At 46.5% G+C, this 22,911-nt stretch overlaps 1 long non-coding RNA gene across 2 annotated transcripts in view; it reads right to left on the reverse strand.

The window, feature by feature from the left end:
- Positions 1-3,128: 3,128 nt before the first annotated feature.
- Positions 3,129-22,911, reverse strand: part of LOC105236959 — a 219,148-nt gene continuing 199,365 nt past the window's right edge. The window contains exons 3-7 of one of the 2 annotated variants that reach the window (XR_002142364.2): positions 18,363-19,738; positions 14,949-15,410; positions 6,935-7,153; positions 6,750-6,848; positions 3,129-6,117 (exon numbers count right to left, since the gene is read on the reverse strand). This is a non-coding gene — a long non-coding RNA (uncharacterized LOC105236959). Of the gene's footprint in view, positions 6,118-6,749; positions 6,849-6,934; positions 7,154-14,948; positions 15,411-18,362; positions 19,739-22,259; positions 22,595-22,911 lie in introns of those variants that run through there. The other variant, XR_004626708.1, reaches the window with a different exon arrangement.

Consider the following 22,911-nt stretch of genomic DNA (forward strand, 5'->3'; position numbering starts at 1 on the left):
TGTCCATCCATGCTTCGCATTATGCAGGGGCCGATGTTNGCCCAGGCTCTGTACTAGTCACCTTCAATACCCTTCAGTCAATCATTCCAGAAATACATACTTAATGTCCATCCATGCTTCGCATTATGCAGGGGCCGATGTTACCAAGCTTCCCTCTCAGGAAGGCAGATCAGAAAAATGCATGACCATAAATGCATAAATAGATGAAATGGTGGTGGTACAAAAAGAAAGTCTAAGTCAGCCTGCTTGAAGAAACTTCTCCAAGAGAAGGTGACACCGGAGCTGACTCTTGAATGATGGTAGGGAAGTCAGCCAGGTGCGCGAGAAGTGCAAAAGCAATTCAGGCAGAAAGAACCCTGGAGGAGAGTCAGAGAGTGCCTGACGCTCCCGCAGAACAGGAGGACTCTGGTTCGGTGTCAACTTAGGGCAAGAACACAGCAGTGGCGAGGGCTAGAGTTAAAGAGAATGGAGGGACACAGCTCATGGTGAGCATGTCTTCCCAGCTCAAGGACACAGAACTTGCCCCTGAATTTCATGCAGGGAACGATGAGGCTTGTACAGAGATGTGTGACACCAGGAAATTCACGCTGACGGTAGTGTAAAATTTAAAATGGAAGGTACTGCCGTAATCCAGACAAGAAACGACGAGGAACTAGATTAAGAGTGGCCTTGAGCGGAGAGGATGAAACAGAGTACAAGGAGACTGGGCAAGCAGAATTAGCAGATTTGGTGACTGATGGAATTTTTCAGACTGAGGGAAAAGGAAGACTTGAGGGGGCTCTGGGTGGCAGGTGTGGAAAATGGAGAATAATGAAACCCTCCGTTGAAATGAACTGTAGGAGGAGGGGTCTGGAGGAGAAGGGAGAGAAAGGATGCGTTCAGCCTGGGACGTGCTGGTAGAAAGTCTGCATGGGCATCAGGTCTGAAATCCAGGAGACTGGCGTGCACTAGCGACACTAGAGACAGCAATCTGGGAAGGAAGAGCAACTAGATCACCCAGTTTAATCCCCACCAACACCTTACGAGGCAGCTGTTACAGCCTCATTTCACAGACAAGAAAACAGAAATGTACCCGGTCGTCCAGTCGGAGAGCTAAGATTTGCCCCCTGGTCCGCCTGACTCCAAAGGCCATCCTCTCCCCTCCAGGCCATATTGTCATCTAGATCAGGACCCTTGTGACTCCCAGCAACCCATTTCTTATTACTCCAACCTGTTCTTCCCTGTACATAAGATGGTCAATACAATCTATCACAACGGTTGCATGAAGAGGCACATCTTTCCAGAAATCACTACAAATGACTCCCAGATTTCCCAAGGAATCTAGTTTCAGAAACAAGGTGATAAGTGTGGTACCAAAACAGCAGGACAGTGGCCTTCCTGAGGCCACTCTGAAGCCCACAGAGAAGCCTCTGTTACTATAGTCTCTGAGTTCACATTACTGAGCCATGGCTCGAGACAGCAAGTGGCAAAGGAGGACCCCAGTGCTCTCACTTCAGGCCTCAGGAGTCAGAGAGGACCCTCATTGTTTAAAAACAAAAACAACACCTTGTCTAATGGGTCTAGTCCACTTCAGAAAATAAACTGGTACAGGTATCTGCTATCTAAGTAGATTTGTTTCAAAGGTACCAAATCGAAGAATGACATGACCGTTCATCTTCTGAGTTTCACATCAGGGAAACAAGGGAGGAGGAAGGTAGGTGGGGAGTGGTGATGGGAAGCTGCTTGAAGTCACAGATGGGCTTGAGGAGAACAGGGAAACAAGCAGCCGGCAGCCCTCTGCTCTCTGCTTGCCACACACAGCTCTCCCCAGGTGCTAGGCACAGCGTCAGGCTGGCTCCTGAACAGCCCTCACCTCAAGGCAGCACAAGATTGATGGTGACGGAAGATCCTAATGCCTTTCACATGCCAAGGTGAGGGAGCTTGCACATGATTAAAAACACCTTCCTGTCATCGTGAGATGACACTGCACTATAAGCTCAAATTGCGGCCCGTCCCTCTCACCCCAATCTCCCTACGTTGTATAGTCACAAAGAGCTCCTATAAGAATTCCCCTCCTGGCTCCAGCTAATCCAGGTTTAAGCCAACCATAAATATCTTGGAAGCCACGAGGCTTGCATCCTTGATGAACCCTCAGCCAACCCGTGACACCAGCCAGAGCTGTTAGAGAAGCCGTCAGCCACAGCTTCGTGCTGACTCTGAGACGGCCAAGTCCTTCCAGGACTGACCAAATGGTCTAGACAGCAAGGCATCTCTCTGTCTAGACAGGCTAGTCAGTTGATGAAAGTCAACGCCTGTGATGGCTGCGTTGTTACCTGGTGCCGTAGCCATCATCCTGTTCCCACATTCTTTGGCTCTGGATGTGCAAACAGAGTGGACAAGGCACAGTTGCTGCTTTTGCTATTCACAGACCACTCCCACCTGCCCCCACGGTCCCAGATCGTCTAGATGCTGAGAGAGCTGCTTACGCAAAAGGTAAGTGTGCATGGTGGTCGAAGAGTTCTTCCCTTCTTCCTCACCTTCATCTGTACCAGGTGTTACCATAATCCCCTCCCGGGTCCTTCCTTCCAATGGCAATCACCCGCTCACTGGTCTAAAAGACGGAGCTGTGGCCCATGACATGACTGAAGGCACAAGGTCTGTAGTCCAGATGGTTTAAACCACGATTTGGGAGGTGCAGACAAAGCCTGCGTCCAGCCCTTCACAGAGATGGTAAACTGAAGCCTGCAGTCCTCAACTATAAAATCGGGCTAGTATTAGTCACCCTACCTGTCCTGCTAACTACTCGTGAATGACAGGAGGCTAAAATGAAAGTGAATTTAGATTAACAAAGCACAAACAGAACACATGGTATTATCACTGAGTCCTGAGAAGGCCTCGATACCACATATCACGCCAAAACAGAATGAAAATTGTAAGACCCCCTAGTTTTGACCCATCTGAGCATCAGAATCTTGGCTTAAATAGTCAGCACCCCCAAGGGAGTCTGTAACTGGAGACCTTATGCAATTGACAATCAGACACAGTAAGGAGTGACTGGCTCATGCTCTGTAATGAGAACTGTGTAGTATTTTATTAGAGATTCTTAGACAGCAGAACTTGATCCTAAATTTTCTCTCCCTAAGAAACTAGCAAAAACCCTTACACAGTATAACCAAGATACAGTTCTCACCTGGACCTGTTTCTTACTTCTCTACATCCTGAGAAGTCATTGCTCCAAGACATCTGCTTCTTTGAATAATTACGAAGAGACCTGAGTTTGCATCTATGCGGTTGCCCAAAGTCGGGTCCCTAAGAACCACGTCAGGATCTACTGGTCACGAGCTCTGCTTGCCTGCGCTGTGCTCGGCAGAAGGTGAGCTGAGTCTGACCCAGGAACAGCCACGTGGCCCTCTGCCTTCTGCCCCATCCATCATGACTTCCTTCCACAAATATCCACGAGTGCCCACAATGTGCCAAGGGCTGCTGGGGGTAAAATGGTGTGCAAAAAGTCACATGAGGTCCTTCCTTTCTAGGAGTTTATTCTCCATACCTGACGTGCTGAAGAGAATGGGCTCTCCCTATGAGAGCGAGGGCCACGGGCTCGGCCATAAACACCTCAGGCAGAGAGAGCCCAACAGGGATTTCTCCTGGCCCAGAAATCCGGTTGCCATAACAATGGCGACATCTCCCCGGAAGTGGCAATAAGGGGAGCAGCTCAGAATGTTTCTGCTTGATCACTTCAGAGGACGCCACTTCCAGAGGCTTCTACTGCCTAACTCCATGGAAAGCCTCATAATTACACCAACAGCTCCCTTTGAGCACTTAATGTGTGCCAGGCTACGTGCTAAGAACCCTGCATTTAATCTGCTTAACGGCTATTATCATCTGCTTTGTACAAATGAGGACGATCAAGTGACAAATCCGAGCTCACCAGCGGCGATTGGTGGAACCGGCGTTCAACCCTAAACTGCCTCCAAAGACTCCCCACGGACGGAAGAAGTGGAGTACGGCACCTATCATGTTTATAGCGAGAAGATTTTTTTTTTCTTTTTTTGGTCCCTCTCTGGCTGGGAATAGAATTGACTGCCTTCCGAGAAAATCCAGTCTGGTCTCTGTGATGTGGAAAAACAGTCAAGTGTTATGTGAGCCATTTGGGGCCCAAGAGGGTAAAATTAACAAGCGTGACAACAGCATTCTGTTTTAAATGTCGGCAATGTTCTAGGTGCTGAGAAAGACCCTAATTATTGTCAGGACATGCAGGCTCTCCCTCCTCCCTCCCGGCTCTCAGAGCAGGCTGCGGGCACCACCGGGCTCCTCCTGCCACTTTGGCGGAGCCCACGACCTTGTCAACATGGTGACATCCACTCTCAGCTGTCGCCCGGACTCTGACCGAAACAACCACCCGACTGGGCCCCCGCTCCGTTCCCTGACGTCCAGGCCGGGGAGAAGGCCGCCGTGCCTCCAGCCACCTCCTAGGAGAGACCTTGGCTTTTGAACGCGTTAAAAGATAAACGGAGGCATATTAACAATGTTTAAGAGTGTCTTTGAGCAAAATTCTATTTCTGTCAGACCACACAAAACCAGAAGTGGTGAGGAGCATTCCAGCAACAGGAGCTCAGGCTGTGACGTTTCTAGAGAAAAGGCAGAAGCAAAGTAAAGCAGTCATTGACCGGCTACAGCTTAGAGCCTAGTTGGCTGTTTGTGGGTGGTTGTCCTGGGTGTGCTGGTGGTGTGACCTCAAGGCACTTATAGGCCGAGGTTTGGGTTTGCTTACATAGGCCCCCACGGCATTAGAGCCGCCTCAGCGTGATGGCCTCCTTGTTTAATTAATTTAACAAACAAAAGGCCACCCCAAAGAGCGCTGGAGTTTTCTTAGCAACTTTGCACAGAGTCTCCATGCTCAGAGCTGGGGGGCAGGGGTGTTTCTCAGGTTTCTTGCTTCCTACAGCCAAAGCTGGGAGGGGGGACTCTCAGATGCCTTCACTGGTCCGGAAGAGGTCGGAGAGAAAAACAGCCTCTTTGTAAAAGGCTCATTTGAAAAGGCATGAAGAGATGAGTTAGAATCTGGGACCGTGCCCAGGTGGAGGTCTTGCCTGGAATTCCTAATACATTCTTTCTGTTATTAAAATAATATAGGGAACTGGGGTGGCTTGTTGCTTCCCTGCATGGAGTCAATTTGGCTCATGCTGTGTGACCATTGAAAATCTGACCTCAAGCGGTTCCAGTTTCAAAATCTTTTCATTCCGGGTATGTTTCCATTCCACACAACAAGCCCATGGCCGTTCCCTAAACCCTTTCTCCAAGCAGAGAGTAACTCCGTAGACAGAGCTTGTTGCCAGAGTGATGCAAGTGGTCGAGCTACCCACTGTCCTGCTCCCCCAGCCCCACTCTGCTGCCCACCCCCGGGGGCCAGCTCCCCCATCCACTTTCAGGTCGACCTCTTCTTCCCAAGGCACAGACCTCCCTTTGTGGTCTGGAGAAGGGGTTTCCAGGTGACTGGATGCATATGGCATCTTCTCCTTCCAACAGGAGTACAGGAGCCCTGCCCTGCCTCCCCCACGATGCTGTGAGTCATCAGCACACGGGATGACAAAGCTTTTGGCAAAGATGGGGGTGGGGGGAGGAGCAGAACCAAGATGCACCTAGATTTGCCTCCCCAAAGCTTGTTTGCATCTTCCCTTGACCTCCATAGTCTCTCCAAAACACACGGGGTAAAATCCAAAAAACACCAAAAACAAAAACCTGCCACGTTTTCCATGAGGCAGCTGGTCCCCCAAGATGTAGGCAAGAGGAACCAAACCTATGTAGAATTCTTTATCTGGAGGGCTCTGATCAGCCCATCTTTGTTTCCAGAATGACCTATTCAGGCTTTGCGGCACCTGGAAACAGTGAGAGTCAGCTCTGAGAGCTCCCGGAGACAGCAGGACAATCCAGTGCCGAATAGGCCATCGCTGTCACCTGCACAGAAGCATCGAGAAGCCGAAGAGCACAGCACCCCTGCCTTCTGCTTCCAGTCCGCGCTGCCTCGCCATGCCTTTCCCCTGGTTCACGGAGGACAGCCTACTTTATCTGAGGCTCCGAGCAGATGAAAAAGCAATTGTAAAACGCCCACAGAGGAGCAGCCAGTTGTCATGATCTCTGAGAGGAAGGAAATAACATGGTGTTTTATTTTTAAGTAGCCCATGAGATTTCAATGATTGCATTAAAATTTTAATCACAAACTCCTTAAGTTAGGAAGGAAAAAAAAAACCTCACAAAGGACTCATTGTATAAGAGAGTTTCACCATTTGGAGTTCTTTTATAAATTTGTGTCAGATCACAATTTGCTGTCTGGGAAATGTAAATTAGTTATTAATGAGCCAAAATTCTAACATCAAAGCCTGTGCATCCACATGCCAGAGAGAAACAAAGAGCTTTCACAGCAATATCAACTGCTCCGTGCGCTGGCCTGAATGCGGCATTCATTTTGATGCGCTTTGCTGCCTCGTGAAGGACATCACTTTTCACAAACGTCATCGCGCGGGGCACCTGGATCATTAGCATCCCCTCCACCTGAGCACTGCGTGGCTGTCAGCACTTCAGGCAACCAACAGAGAGCGTGTGCGGGAAGGGGGCTCTGCTCCAAGGGGAGCTAACGCCCCCTTGCTTCCTGGCTCCATCAGCTGAAGATGTGAAAATCATGTCATGTTTGCAACCTGACCTTCCCAGTTGGAATGGGGAACACAGATACCGTTTCGGAAGTATTCACAGATACAGTAGTCCCCTCTTACCTGAGGGGATACGTTCCCAGACGCCCAGGGGATGCCTGAAATGGCAGATAGGGCCGAACGAACCCTGCATGTCCTATGTCCTTTCCGGTACATAGAGACCTACCAACAAAGTTTAATCTGTAAATTAGGCACAGTAAGAGGTTAACAACAGCTATAATAAAATGGAAAGTTATAACAATATATACCTCAATACAAGTTATGTGAACGTTGTCTCTCTCCAAATATTTTACCGGACTGCACTCACCCTTCTTGTGACGATGTGAGATGTTCAAATGCCCACGTGATGGCATGAAGTGAGGGGAGTGACGTTTGCCCCGTGACACGGCGGTAGGCTACTCGTGATCTTCTGCCAGTTTCTCAGAAGGAAGATCACCTGCTTCCCGACTGGGGTAGACGGCGAGCACCTGAAACCCCAGAAAGTGAAACGTCAAATAAGGGGGGACTAGTGTGACACGCACACGCAGAATGAGAAGAGGGCAGCTATTTTGATGCCTGTGGAAATGACAGCCTAGGAATCTAACAGAAGTCCTGCGGCCTCTGGGAGTATTCATCTCTTCACTCTTTCAGCGAGTCCTGCTGGGGCTGGGGCTGGGTTCCACTCTGTCCCATGCAGTGCAAGTGTAAGGGGGAGCAGAGCAGACAGAGCCCTGCCTGCAGCGAGCTCCCCACCCGGTAAGGGGCACAGGCGTAAGGAATCGCTCAAATCACTGTAGTGCGGGGACAGAGGGTTAGGGAGGAGAGCCCCAGAGGCATGAGAACTAGAACAAGGTTCCTGGCCTGGTTAGGGGGCTGGGCATGGCTTCCCGGAAGAAGTGACATTTAGGCTGAGAGCCAAAGGAAGAGGGAGGGTCAACCAGGCATAGAGAAGACAGGTAAGAGGTCAAGGTGGGTGGCATCCACCAAGATGCGGGAGTTGAAAATAGATACGGTGATGCCCTACCCACATCCCAGACCAAGATTCCTCCTCTCCCTAGAGCGGGGCCCCCGACCTCCTCCTGCAGGCTTGGCCTGGATATGGCTCCCTGGCTATGTAGAGTCAGGAGACTTTGGGAGCAGCCTAAGTTCCAGAGTTTGGGTGACTCAACATCAAGTCACACTTTCTGCTACACTCTTGCACTTACTGCATGTCCCATGTGTGATGCCCAGATCTGGTGATAAGGTGCCTCAGTGAGCCATGGTCCTGTGGGCAGCCTTCCTGCCCATGGCTGATGGCTACCTCACTGGATTTCCTCCGTTGCCTGTTCTAAGTTTTCCTGCTGTCAGGTTTTTACCTGTCCTCTTTATCTCTAGCCCCCCCCCCCACCTTGTACTCCTGATCGGCCCACCTGCCTCCCATAACCCTCATTCCTCAGTACAGTACAGTACCCACCCAGAGGATTAGCAATCCTCCTCACACTGACCCACTCCAGTGGGCAGTTCATATTTCCAGGTCCTGGTCACCCCCAGCATGACCTAAAACCCTGCTCCTGACATGATGCATCATTTCTCTGAAGGAGAGATTTGAAGGTTGGGAAAGTGAAGGAGAGGCAGAGAAAAGTACAAAGTACACATGATCAGTGCAGGAAGAGAACCACAGACATCTCCGTGGCTGGGAGTGAGGCCCCTGTTGGTGACGTTGTCATGAAGGCAGACTTGAGGACCTCTGGCCCACAGGATCTGGGTGCCTGCTTCATGCTTTGTCTCTCACTCCCCTAATCCCACCCTGGACCCCTCGCCCAGAACTCTATACTCCAGCCCTGTGGAATGTTTTTCACATCCTCCATCAGATTAGTTGGAAGACCTTCAAAACTCCCATTTTCTGTGCCTGGAATTTAAAAACACTTCCCTTTACTTGCTGGCCCTCAGCCTGAACAGCACTCTATCCCGAGTCCATCCTGGATGGACCTGCGAGTTGGGTGCCCCCCATGCATCCTGCATCTCCCTAAACTTCCTGTATTGGGGTTCCCATCATACTGCATCTTAACTGTTTGTCCGTTTGTCTCCTCTGCTGGACTTCAAACTCTGTGAGATCTGCAACTGCTTTTTTATTTCATCTTTGTGTCAGCTGCTCTCCTGCCTGGTGACTGAGCGATCAAACACACAACAGAAGCCCCATAAGTATTTGTTACACAGTAGGTTGATGAATAGCCACACAATTATCTCCTCCACCACCACCGTCTGAGCAAGAAGGCAACGTTCTCTTCCTTAGACCACGGCCATGGAGAAGCACCATATACTGCGGTCACACAGGCACCCTCTCCTCTAAAAGTATTTTTTTATTGGCATCCTCACTCAGTGCTTAAGGATGTTTGAACTCCTTCACTACAGCAAGCAGAACCCAGAGTCCCCTGGGCAGGACATTAGAATTGCCTCCTCCCCGCTTCACACTCAGGTCCTCCTTAGGCTGGTGCCCTTCCCTGAGCAATCTGAGCTCCGAGGCCTTACAGAAAATAAAGTGCTTTCCAGTTACATTCTTGGAGAAGGAGGCTGACAGACCCCCTACACAGCCTCCTGGTGTGCCTGTTTCCAGAAGCACCATCATTCCTTGCACACTCAGCCACAAGAAGTTCCCTGGAACGGCTGCTCCTCCTCCCACTCTCAATTCAAATACTTCATACAATTTGTCTAAAGGATCTTCCGGTCATTTCCACCATCTCATTTATAAGCTTCCCAAAGTGTGATTCACAGAATAGGAGAGACCATGAAGAAACAGTTCCGTGATCCCATACATTTGGGAAACGGTGCATGGGCTGTTCCCCTTGGAGATTCCCTAGCACGTGACACTCTAAGATGCACCCTGCAGTCACACATTCTGCCTAGGATTTATGGTCCAAATGGCAAAGTTGGTTCAATCCCGGACTCATCTCCCTATAGTACATACATACACAGCAATGAGAAACAAAGTATACACTGAGGAAATAAAGAAGGCATAGCCCAGCATAGAAACAAAATAAGCGCCTCAATGTACCAGAAAAGGAGTGGAAACACAGAGCAATGAGCAGGGCTGAAGCCGCAGGCCTGCCAGTTCAGATAATTCCTCTCCTTTGGGACAGAGAGGAATAAAATCATTTTGTGAGACAGGGGGGAACTCAGTGCCCTGCTCACCAAACATCTAGTAACATCCTGCAGACAGGTGTTTGCAGAACACACATGGGGCCATGTTGCCTCTGCCCTGTCCCCTCCACTCTTGCCTCCTATCACTGGACTCAAGGTGTTCGGATGCCAAGAACTGGGCAGTCTCTGGCACACACATCATTTGGCGGCACCAATTTTAACATTAGCCTTCTCAAAACTTAAAAACAAAAACAAACAAACAAAACAAAACAAAACAAAAAAACCTCTATGACAAGATTCCACGTGAGGGATCTCTCTCTCTCTCTCTCTCTCCCTCTCTCTCTCTTTCCCTCTCTCCCTCTCTCTCTGTCCGTCCCTCTCTCTCTTCCTCCTCTCTTTCTCCCCACCCCTCTCTCCCGGTGTCTCTCTCTCTCCTTCTCCACCCCCCACCACCATCAACTTTTCTTAGGAGCCTTCCTCCTCACCTTCCACTCACCTACCCCGACTTCCTTTGTCCTCACTGACTTCTGGACTGCCGTCCCCACAACCACCCAATGGCCATACCCAACCATGCATTCTCAGACCTCATCCTTTGTGACCCTCTCCCCTTTTCAACAGAAGGCCCCTTTTGATGAACCTGGCAAATTCTTGGCTTCTTCAGGGTTGCAACTTTGCATTCCTTCTACCTCTCTAAGTGCCCCAACTCTTTATTTTTCCTCTCCCGTCTCTGAAATGGAAGTGTTTCCAGTGGCCCTGCCCTCAGCCCTCTTCTCCTTTATCTCCTTATTCTCACATCTATCCCTCACACTGCTGTCTGCATTCACATGTCACTCACGACCAATGCGTCAGCCTCATCATCCCTCACATTTCCGAACACCTAGGAGTTTTGAGAACATTGTGATTTAAATGCTGATCGGGAAATGGTCGGTCAGCTTTGCTCTGTGTCTGTTGTTGGTTGTGTCGATCATCACATGTTATCGTGGTTGAAGCACCAGTTCAGATGGCTGAACACCAGCTTCCCATTCTGTTTTCACTTATTGACTTGATTTTCTGTCCAACTAGTTCATGACTTCTGTTAGGCCTATCAAAGCTGCCTGCTCCAGCCACGAGTCCTATTGAATAGCTGATTTCTTGTAGAGTAAATCATTTTCAACACACTAAAAATCTCATATACCAAATATATCTATAACAAAATGCAGGCATATTACTAAATTGAATTGTTTTGTTCTGATATTCTGAAAATAATTTTCAGATACATTGATTACATTTTTACATTTTTAAGGCATTTTTTATTTAATTACTGTGGCTAGCCGAAATTTTTCATTTTCGTCTGCTTCTCAATTTTCTCCTCTCATATTTGTAAATCTTGTTTAATCTTTTAAAGGAGTTTTGGTAAATATTTACGTATTTGTGCATGAATGTGTAAAACCCTAATTCCTTGGTATAAATTCATGTGGATATGAACATACATATATGAACTGACTTCGTCACATATTTTTAACTGTGTAAGTTAAAGTTGCTTACTCTAACAGTCGTAAAAAGGCAGAAAAATACATCGAGTGAAGTTGACTTACGACAGACACGCTAAAAATTCACCGTCTGAAACTTACTTCATCTTCTCCATTTGTACTCTTATGCCCACCTTGCCCAAGCCACCTCTCCAAAATATCTTGAGACCATTTCTTTCTCTTCCTTACTTCTCAGTTTCTGCCATTTTACCACCATTTTTCCCAGTGACCTAAGCTCCAACTTCAGTGCTATCTTACACTGCTCCTTTCCATTTGCCTGCTCACCACAAAAGCCCAAATTCCTCAAAATCACTTATGATGTCCTTTGCATTTCTCCACCACAGGGTCTCTCATCACCTGGAAGTGATCTTCTGATATCCCTCTGCCCCAGAGACAGGAGCCTGGGGTAGAAAATTATTCTCTTGGCAATAGAAATCCTTGAAGACCCCACATGTACTATATAACCTGAAGAAGTTTCTTGTCCTAAGAAATGGTATAAAAGATCCAGATACAAGGGTAATATGTTCCGACTCTAGGCAAGGGGACCAGTACTAGACATTTCACCAAAGGAAAGATCTAGACTCAACCACCGTAAAGAAAGCTATAATCCACTCAATCAGAGTGTGACCTGACTGAAATGAGTGAGTGGAACTTTGAGTAGTTGAGGGAAAAAACAATAAAAGCAATCAATCGGGACCTTGCCACCCATTTTCACCTGCAACCATCCAAATCCAATTGTTACCAATGACCAAGGCTCATTCTTTCCTAGACATGGTCCCCTGGAATAGAAGGAGTTCAAATGAGAGGAAATATTCTGCAGGGACACTCGGTCCCTTTTGTCTAAAGCTACTCTGACCCCCAAATTTGTGAAGTTAATGATGAAAAATATTATCCCTGGACTCAGACCTGGGTTCATTTCCAGTCTCTGGTATATACCTGGTATATATATACCAGGAAAATTCCTTCACATCATCTACTGCTGGCACTGCAATTATGAGTAATATTAATTATAGCAGTATTTGCTAAAATGTATTGAGTCTTTACCATGTACTCAATAAAAAGTTATCATCTTCTCTGTAAAGCTGGGCTAATGACATTTTCAGAGTGCTGTGAGATACAATGAGCCCTATGTGTATACTGCCTGGCACACAACCTATGCCCAGTTGATGGTAGTTAGCATTATTATTTTTTGATGTTGCCATTATCTGCCCAGGAGAATGCATCCTATGCAGCTGCACAGCCTCATTTCTAGAACACTAAATGAATAAAGTGGTCTCCTGGCTTATCAATCAGCCTCTTATCTGATAACCTCTGCAAATACTGATAAAACTAGTTTCTTGTCTTCCATCATTAAAGACTCATCCGGGACTCTGGGACACACAGAGACATAAGATGCCTTTGTGTTTGCAATCACAGATTCTTGAGTCAGAATGCCTCGGTTCATATCCTCAGGGACAGTATGGCCCCTCCGAGCCTCAATTTCTTCATCTGTAGAATGAGATTCATGATGGTACCTACCTCAGAGGAACCTGTGAGAATTCAACGAGCTCAGGTAGCCTCATGGCACTTCTATGGGGAAGCACCACGAATATCGGTCACCATGGACAGAAGAGGAAGTGGACATTTCAAGAAGTGAGGTAATTTGCTCTAAATCGGATGACTGGAAACTGGCAGAGCCAAAATTTGAATCCAAATCTAGGTCCAACGGCTGAGTTCTTCACCACATTCCACCATCCAAGTGGCCCTCCAACCTCTAGCTCTGAGCACTGAACTGTGTAAATCCAAGTCCTTTCCTATATTTTGAGGTGCTTGAGGGCAGGAATTATGTATCTTATTCATCTTCATTTTCCCATTAGCACCTAGGCCCATATGTCGCTCACTGAAATGTCCCTTGAGCCAATGCCGAATAGCTAATCAAATAAGTAAATGAATGCATGAACAACAATATATCAAGACAGGAGACCCGTGTTAAGAGAACAGGGTTCAAAAGTATCCCAATCAAGAAGAGTAGGGATTAAGAAGAAGAAAAGAAGGAGACAAAGGAGGAGGAGGGAGAAGAACAGCTCTGGATCTGCACAGCCAAAGGTCATTCGGATCCTTGGAGAGAAATGGTGGAGGAAGAGAACTCATTGTTGGGTAGGGAAGGAAAGCCTGGATGGACAAGGAGCAGCAGGTATAGATCACTTATTTAAAAGCTAATCCTAGGGGCGCCTGGGTGGCACAGCGGTTAAGCGTCTGCCTTCGGCTCAGGGCGTGATCCCGGCATTACGGGATCGAGCCCCACATCAGGCTCCTCCACTGTGAGCCTACTTCTTCCTCTCCCACTCCCCCTGCTTTTGTTCCCTCTCTCGCTGGCTGTCTCTATCTCTGTCGAATAAATAAATAAAAAATCTTTAAAAAAATAAAATAAAAGCTAATCCTATAAAAGGAAGGTGTCATGAAGAGCTGTCACTAGAAAGGGAGCAAAGTCAAGTGAAGAACTGTCTTTGCTTTTTATAAAACAGAATAACCCTGATATGTTTGCAGGAAGAGATGATTACCTCTCATACAGGAGAGAGAGATTACAAATTCTGGAAAGGAAAGTGATCGTTGCAAGAACAATGTCCCAGAAGAGATCAAAGGGATTGGCCCTAGCATTTTTCAGTCTGTGGGTTACAAGCCGGTATTTGGGGAAGGGAATGGGATTGAGTGGAATGGAATGAAAATTATTGGAACCCATCCCATTTTAAGCTTTATTTCGTGTGTGTTGTGAGTGTGTATGTGCATACTGGGTCACCATTTAAAGAGTTTTTTTTTTACTGTGAATCATGGTCAAAACATGTTTAAAACATTGGCCATTGGTGGAGAAGTTCGATTTATTTATTTATTTTTAAAAGATTTTATTTATTTATTTGACAGAGACAGAGACAGCCAGCGAGAGAGGGAAGACAAGCAGGAGGAGTGGGAGAGGAAGAAGCAGGCTCCCAGCGGAGGAGCCTGATGTGGGGCTCGATCCCAGAACGCCAGGATCACGCCCTGAGCCAAAGGCAGACGCTTAACCACTGTGCCACTGAGGTGCCCCGAGAAGTTCGGTTTAAGTTGTCTATGACAATCTTTTCGCAATGGTGTGGATGCTGGCCGGGAGGCAGTTACAACTCAGGGGAACTGGCCCATCCGACCTTTCTTCCCCCTTTCGCTCCTTTCTCCTTCCCTCATGAAACATTTATTCAGCCATCTATCTACTACTTACCATTCACTTTTCTAGGCCCTGGGCATAAGATTGACTTAGACACAGCCCTCCCCTCACAGAGCTTACGACACGGTGTTTACTACCTAGTAAGAATGACCTCCATGTGTCCCAGACCTCTCATGGTGCAGGCTTGGACTCTCCTAGTTCTCTGGCTTGGCTGATTCCAGCCAATCTGGTCCCAGCCTCAGGTCCTACACACGTGCCCGAGACTCACCCACACACCCAGGCTGCTGCCCAACTAGTGAAGGATCTGTGCCCCCCGCCCCCCAAGAGTGCTGTGTCTCCAGGTACAAGGAGAAGGTAAGTCTCCCAAGCAGACTTCACTCACAGCAGGACACCGAAATTCCTGGAAGATGCTCCCAGCTGTGACCTGGCAGAGGCCCCCGAGGATGGACCCTGTGGTCATGCACCCCAAGTCAACACACCTACCTGCATGTTCGGGCTACTGCAATTGGCCATCCACCTAGATCAGGTTCTTGTTTTTCCAGTTTTCTTCCATTCCACAGGCAGCCCTTCCAAGTGTGCATTGTACCTCAGGCATTCAGACCCAGAGTCTTACATGCGACTTCTTGCACCGAGCTAATGAAAACAAGAGAAAGCTTTCTGCTGAAGATTTGGGATGGGGGAGGTCTGCAAAGCTTTTAGTCTGTAGGCATCACGGAATGAGAGTGGACAGCAGCTTGGGAAGAACCTGAGGAAACAGCTATTTTGCAAAGCCCAGTTCCATAGACGATCCAACTGAGGCTTGCGCCATGAGGAAACTGTAATAATTCCACGAGGGGCTTGGGGACTGGTGCTCCCGGCCCCCATGTCTGCTTCATCCAGAGAAGCTCTGCCAGTGTGTTTCACATGTCAGCTTCTGCATGAGATTGAGCTTGAAAAGAGGGTCTCCTTGAGGTGGGAGCAAAGAAGAAAACCAAAAAATATCACACCGTGCTGTGATTTTTTATGACATTAAATTAGATCCCATTTACATCAAGAGAAACAAAATACTGTAAGCAGACGCTAAGCTCTAGTTAATCGTATGTGTGCCAGTTAGGGGGAAGTTTACTGATGTCTGTAAGTTACCTCAAAATGTATTTAAAACTATGACAAATTAGGGGCGCCTGTGTGGCTCAGTTTGTTAAGCATCTCACCCTTGATTTTGACTCAGGTCATAATCTCAGGGTTGTGGGATCGAGCCCCGTGTAGGACTCCATGCTCAGCAGGGAGTCTGCTTAGGGTTTTCTCTCTCTCCCCTTCCTTCTGCCCCTCCTCCCACTTACTCTCTCTTTCTCTCAAATAAATAAGACATTTTTAAAAATCTGACAAATTAATGAACGGATGGGAGGATGGCTACATAGGGATATTCTCAACAAAGCAAGTACAGTAAACTGTTAATGGTGGCATCTAGGTGGTAGGTTTATGGGTATTCTCAGTAAATTCTTTCAACATTTCCATATGAAAGTTTTCATAATAAAATGTGTGGGGAAAATTGACACCAGATGCATATGTTCTAATAAATGTTTTCTTACCTCTTAAAAGCTGTTAAAAAAAAAAAAAGGAAATTATGCCTGTACCACCTGCAATTTATTCTACTGGCAAAATAGTCCAAACCCTCAAGGGAGGATTAGAGAAACAATGGATAACAACAAAAAAGTTTTTTATGGGATAAAAATCTTGTCAAAACTCTGTTTTATTAATATTAAGAAAACAGAGAATCAGGGGTGCCTGGGTGGCTCAGTCAGTTAAGCGTCCCATTCTTGGTTTTGGCTCAGGTCATGATCTCAGGGTCATGAGATGGAGCCTGGAATGAGGCTCCATGCTCAGCAGGGAGTCTGCTCGAAGATTCTCTCTCTGCCCCTCCACCCCTCAAATAAAGAAATAAATCTTAAAAAAAAAAAAAAAAAGAATCTAGAGAATGAAAGAAACTAAGTGTTCTGAATTCCTCCAACAAGCAGGAGGTGAGGCAGAAACGAGGGCAGCGTTCATCTGGGTGTAGAACAATACGAAGGATGTGAACACACGTTGAGGCAGCTCTAAACTCATTCATTGAAGCTTCCCTTTTCTGATGAACAATCGGCTAGGCATTGGGGTGAGAATTCGACACTTGGTTTATTCTCAGGTTGTTCTGGTGGTAGGGACAGCTCTTCCAGCGTGGCTTACAGCTGCCCCAGTTTATAAAGTAATTGCTAGCCCTCCAAATGTCAGACACTTCAACAGGAGCGCCCCATTACTTCTCAGCAACAGCAGAGAACAGTCCATGTGTAGCAGAGCAGCAGAATCTTTCATGTAAAAAGGAAGAAAATGCATTTTTCTGAGAAATTCCTCAGTGCTGTTGGCCACGTGCAACAATGTAGAGTCTGGGAGCACAGGTGAACAGGTTGGGGTGGGGGGGACCCAGTTCAAATCCCACCTTTGCCACTAAATTCAGGCAAGCAGCTTAACCCTTTACTTAGTCTTCTTATCTGGACCACAGAGATAAACTAATGCATATAAACTCTACGGTTGTATACAGCACACAGCAAAGGCTTAATTAATGTTAACAGCCATCATTAACACATTGGCTAACTTGTAACTGGCTACAAGGAAATTGGTGTCTTTGGTTAGCCAGAAGTTATTCCTGCCATTCCCTTTTAGGGTAAAGTTTCAGATCCCTAGAAAACAAACTCACAATCTCAGAGGTTGGCGTTAAGTGAGTTCCAGGGACTGTCTCTTGAATCTGGTATGGGGGAGTCCTGTCCAGCATGCTGAATAACACCAGGCCTGTGTGATGTTCACTCAGCTCCCCTCCTGGGAACTGAAGAGTCAACATGATTTCTTCACCCCACGAACCCTGGCTTCATGCTGCCCATGTACCAGTCTGTACTCTAGGCTGTGGGAAGATTGAAGCACAATCTTTATTCTCCTGTCACATCAACCTCGGGCTCCGTGAGGGTTCCTTGGCTTGGAGCCCTCACCCTGTTCAGATTCCAGTACCCTGAGCCTCCCATACTTCCCTTGCAATGGGCTCTGTTGGCTAACACCTCCTGTGATCCCTTGACTTGTCATACTCTGTGTTGCCGTTGTTGCATACAGGTGGTTGGCCTGTCTCCACTCACTCACTCTGGTTCACGATCTGATTTTCCGGCACCACCAAGTTCAGATGCTCCTGTGGCAGTCGCTGATCAAGGAAGAGGGGCTACCAGGGCAATGAGGGTCAGGAGAATGCCCCAACCCTGGAGCTCTGCTGGTCAAAGACAGATTAGATTGGCCTAATACCAAGGTGACCACACTCCTGATACACTGACAGAAGAAAACCAGATCATCCTCTTGTCCATTCACCATGGGGGATTATTATGGAGTCTGTAATTCAACATATTTAAAGCAAAGATGGTGGGATGTTATGGATTTGCCAGTTAGTTCAAGCTTCACTCTACGGTTGACCTAAAAAACAAGCCTCACTCCAAGGGTCATCAACTTGTTACATCAGAACACTCCAAACAGCTTCTGCAAGAGGCGCCATGATCCATGTCTTTCTTGGTCAATAGCTGAGGCTCTGCTAATTAGCAGAGTGAATGTTATAAATGAATTTTTTAATTGGTTAAACAGAAAACTTAAAATAGAATGATGATTGTTTGAAATTGGTAACAAGTAAAGTTCAGAAATGTGGACTGATTAAAAATATTTAAAGACAGGCTGCCTGGGTGGCTCAGTCCGTTAAGGATCCAACTCTTGATTTCGGCTCCGGTTGTGAGATCGAGTCCCGTGCTGGACTCCATGCTGGGCGTGGAGCCTGCTTCAGTTTTTCCCTCCTCTCTCTCATTCTCTCTCCCTCTGCCCCACCCACTCCTCGAAAAAAAAACAAAATTTAAAGACACTTACCAGTCTTGCTGGAACAGGGTGTAAAACTCTAACGAGGCCTCTAGCCTTGCACTGAGACTGGTGCTTGAGGCCATCCCCTAAATGGTCCTGTGTAAACAGCCATGAACTTGGAGGATTCTCCTTGTGTGATGTAGGCTGAGAGTCACAGAATCCTGACTCTGGGGTCTGGGAAAATTGCCTCTGGAGAACTTTCACCGAGTGGAGAGCGGCCTGGAACTTCATCAAGGGCACAGAACAGCTCACACGTCACTTTTGAGTTTGTTTGCTAATAAATACTCAGTGACTAAGTAGCTACATGCGTGGCCACAGAGCCAGGACCAGACATCAGTGAGGCATCTGCCTCAGGTGCACAATTTAAAAGGGCACCAAACCCATATTTTAATGCAATAATTTTTTTTAAATCGATGATAGACAAAATATCAAATTTTAAGTAAAGACAGGCTGTTGATGTTTGTTTTACAACCCGGCACTGTTGTGCAATGGGAACAGTTGTTTGCAATCAGCCCCCGGTTCTGGGCCTGCACCTGGGCCCCCCCACGGTGCGGTTTATGGGGGTTGACAATAACACGCAAACAGATTGCACAACCCCAGCAGGCTTGATACACAGTCATTTTTTTAAGTTTAGAGCTTTCATTAACTTTTGATATTAATATCTCTAAAATAACATTAGTATATAAAACGTAATGTGTTTATATAATATATCCTTTATAATCAGTTATGTAATGTATAACATAATTAATATGCTGTTATATTTTTCTAATGTGTAGTGTCTATATGAGTGTATAATATATTAATAATATAAATATAAACTTTCGATAAAGGTATACAGAAGCACCCATTTTTCCTTTGGCTTAGGCTCCAGCATGTCGCAGGACTTTATCTGAGACTTGCTCTCCTCATACGCCAGTAGAGATTTTGCCTAAGCGTTGGGCATGTCTGAAGAATTTGCACAGTGGCACATTTTCCTGGTGACCTATGTGTTGTGTTTGTCTGCCTCTCCAAGGCACCTGCAGTTCCAATATCAAGGTCACAGGAAGGACAGATTGATAGGTGTCTGGGTAACACAAAATTACAGCAAAATAAGGAGAATGTGTGTGTGTGCGTATGTGTGCACGCACCTGTTTAACCTAGCATCTATTTGTTTAAATATAATATTGGAGGAAAAGCTGGAATTCTTGCAATTATGGAAAAGTATAAATATTAAAAAATCATGCATCATCCTACTCTGCACACATGTAAGGTAGAAAGCTCCTCAAGAGATTCTGAGGAGTGTCAGTCAAGAATACTTCCCAGCACAATGGAGTCTTGCAAAGTTTGGGGGAATTCTTGGTGACATTTAAGATGCATCCTGATGGACAGATTGCCAGGACAGATTGCTGGGGGAGAAAAGCAAGTTGCAGAATGATAAGCACAGTTGGATACTATTTATGTCATAGACACACCCACACACAAAACAAACAAGCACCACCATATATTCTAAGTGCATCTATACGAATGTAAATGCATGGAACAAGAGTGGGAGGAGGGCCCTGGGACCGAGAATGGTGGTACTCTCTGGGGAGAGGTAGCAGGGCCTGGGAGTGGTCAAAGAGGACTTCTGTGCAATGCTTTAATGTCTGACAAGGAAATTGTATTCAAATGAATTATAAGAAGAGCTTCCCAGGGAGATGGGGCAGCATGAATTTTAAGTGGGGGAGTGGAGGGCTCATTTTGGCACTAGAATAGAGTGCGTAAAGGGACTACTTTGGAGATATTCCAAAGGATAGATGAAGACCAGAAAGTAAAGGGTCTTCAGTTCCAGGCTGAGGAAATGGCACTTTGTTGAGAACTCTACTGTGGGATACTCTGGGTAGCAGTATTTAACCTGGAATGGACGGGAATCAGTTTGAAGCTATGACAGTGTCCAGTGGGCCTGGCAAATGTAGGGAGAAGAAAAAGCAAGGAAATACACAGGAGGAATTTTAAATCCACCTGAGCTGATAAGGAGCAGGTGGAAGAAAGGAAAGGAAGCTAAAAGAGAGATAGGAATCAAAGACTGTAATCCATGTGGCTGGTGTGATGCTGGTATCAGTTAAAGAGAGCCAGGAATACAGAATTAAAAAAAAAAAAAAAGATTGAGAAGGGAAAATCCTACTGATCTCCAAATTCTATCACTCAGACATAAAAGTGAATATGTTCTTTCCTGGTAATTAACTGAGCTAACACACGGAGAGCACTCAGCCTAGTACCTGGCACATAGGTGATGTTTAACAATCATAATAATGGCAAATACAAATGGATGATTTGTATGTGTCAAGCGCTGTGGTAAGGACTTTTTCTATTAAAACTTTTAATCTTACAATAATTTTATCCAACAGATATTATTACTGCTCGCATTTTACAGAGTTATAACATTTACAGTTTCAGGCAGGAGGAAATGGACTAGAAGAGCTGGTTTGTTCAATCAGGCAAGGCAGGAACTTGGGGATCACAGTCGTTGTGCTAACTGCTCAGTGCTAATTACGAAACAACCAAGAGCTGTCAAAGAGAACGCCGGCCTGGAAATCTTCCTGGCTGTTTAAAGAAAAGCAGTTACAGGCCGAGAACATTAGTGAGGAAGAACGGAAGATGCCACCTAGGTGAATGCTGCCTTTCAGAGATGACCAAACCTGGGCTCAGGGTCCCCGTCCAGTGCTCCCCCTGGGGCAACAGCCTGGTTTCAGATAATGGCCACAGAGGGTTGGGTAATCCTTGTGAAAACACTGGGCACAGTGCCTGGCATATCAGTTTACATTTGTTGACTGGAAGGAAAGAATCCTTAAATAGTTTTGCTAACCTATATTATTCGCTGCCTCTTTTGCTCTCCCTACCAGGAAGCCTACTTGGCTGTGCTGGTGGGTCCCCATGTCCTCATCCATCCAGCCCAGGGGCAGTTTTTCCACTTCAAGCCTGGAGGTGCGGGTGGGGGTGGGGGGAGCTCTGTCTTCAAGCTTCTTTATTATGAGAATAAGTGTTGCAGTTCCCTCCTTAGAAGCCCCACATTCCGTTCCTATTCTAGCAAACACTGGCAAACCATCTGCTATGGGACAAATTGTTATTTTAGAAGAAAACAATACCTTTCAATCCATCATAAGGTGTAAATACTATACTTTGAAAAAAATAGGTGGGAACCTTTGTGATCTTTTGCACTGCAGTCTAACTAGATCCATGAAACCAGAAGAATTATTTTTTGAGCCTTTATATTTGGTCAATGGATTCACAATTCTTCTATGTAAAAAACACCTTTTAAACTCCTATTCACTTAGCTGTTTCTTTTTTTTCCTTAAGATTTATTTATTTATTTTAGAGAAGGCGAGAGAGAGAGAGAGAGAGAGAGAGAGAGAGAGAGAGAGAGAATATCTCAAGCAGACTCCCTGCTAAGTGCATAGTCCTATGTGGGGCTCCATCTCACGACCCTGAGATCATGACCTGAGCCGAAAACGAGAGTTGGATGCTTAACTGGCTGAGCCACCGAGGTTCCCCTCACTTAGCTCTTTCTTAAAGGAGTTTAGCTTATTGAATAGAACCTTCACAAACGCTGGGGCTGCTGAACGGTGAAGTTAGAGGTGACATCTGTGGGGCTCCCACCGTGTACGGAGCACCGCCCCGGGCACTTCTCACAGATAACCCACTTGACCCTCTCACGAACACCTTCAGGTAGATCTTACTAATATCTCTGCTTCACAGGTGCAGAAACTGCGAGGCACAGAGGCTCCGGCACTTGCTTAAAGTCACATGCCTCGCAAGGGCAGAACCCGAATCCAGATCTAGGCTCCCGGCTCTCAAACCCAAGTTCTAACCTGCCATGATGGATCCCTGTTACAATAATCATAATTACAAGCCTGTTTTACCATGATAAAATACAAATATCTGACCTACCGGATTTCCTTTTAAGCAAAAGCTTTCTCTTCAGCATAAAATGAGAGCACACGTCTAAACAAAAGGAGTTTCCTCCTCAGAAGCTTCCGGGCCTCTTGCCGGAGTGTAAGGTAGTCACAGAGCACCCTCCTGCCCCCACCCCGTGCTTCCACCTACAGGCACAATGAGTCACACCGGTGATGTTCTAGAGCTCGGGTGTTTTATGGTTTCGTAGCTATTTTTATCACCACTGTGTTTACATGTTTGTTTCGATGTGTCCCTGTTGTAACTGCCAAAATTCTGAAAACAAGAATCTTAACTTATTCGTATTTATTATTGTGTAATGATTACAATGACAATGAAAAGAATTATCAAAAACCCCACTAGGGGCTTACCTTGTGCCAGGCCCTGTGCTAAGTGCCTAATAGGCATTTTCTCCGTTACGCCTCTCAGTGACCATCTGGGATAGGAACCGTGACTGCCTCTTTGCTCAGTGAATGTCTGGCACCTCCAGGTGCCCTAAAAGTTAGGCTGATGGCTACCTCATAGCTTCTAAAGATGTTTTCCTGAAAAAAATTAAAGTAGAGACTCCTTGGGGAGAGACACACACACCACAGGTTCCCAGAGGTTGAGAGGCCTGGGCCTGGGGGTGGGGTGGAAGGGGCTCCTGAAA

Source organism: Ailuropoda melanoleuca, chromosome 7, assembly GCF_002007445.2.
Source record: "Ailuropoda melanoleuca isolate Jingjing chromosome 7, ASM200744v2, whole genome shotgun sequence".
NCBI lineage: Eukaryota > Metazoa > Chordata > Mammalia > Carnivora > Ursidae > Ailuropoda > Ailuropoda melanoleuca.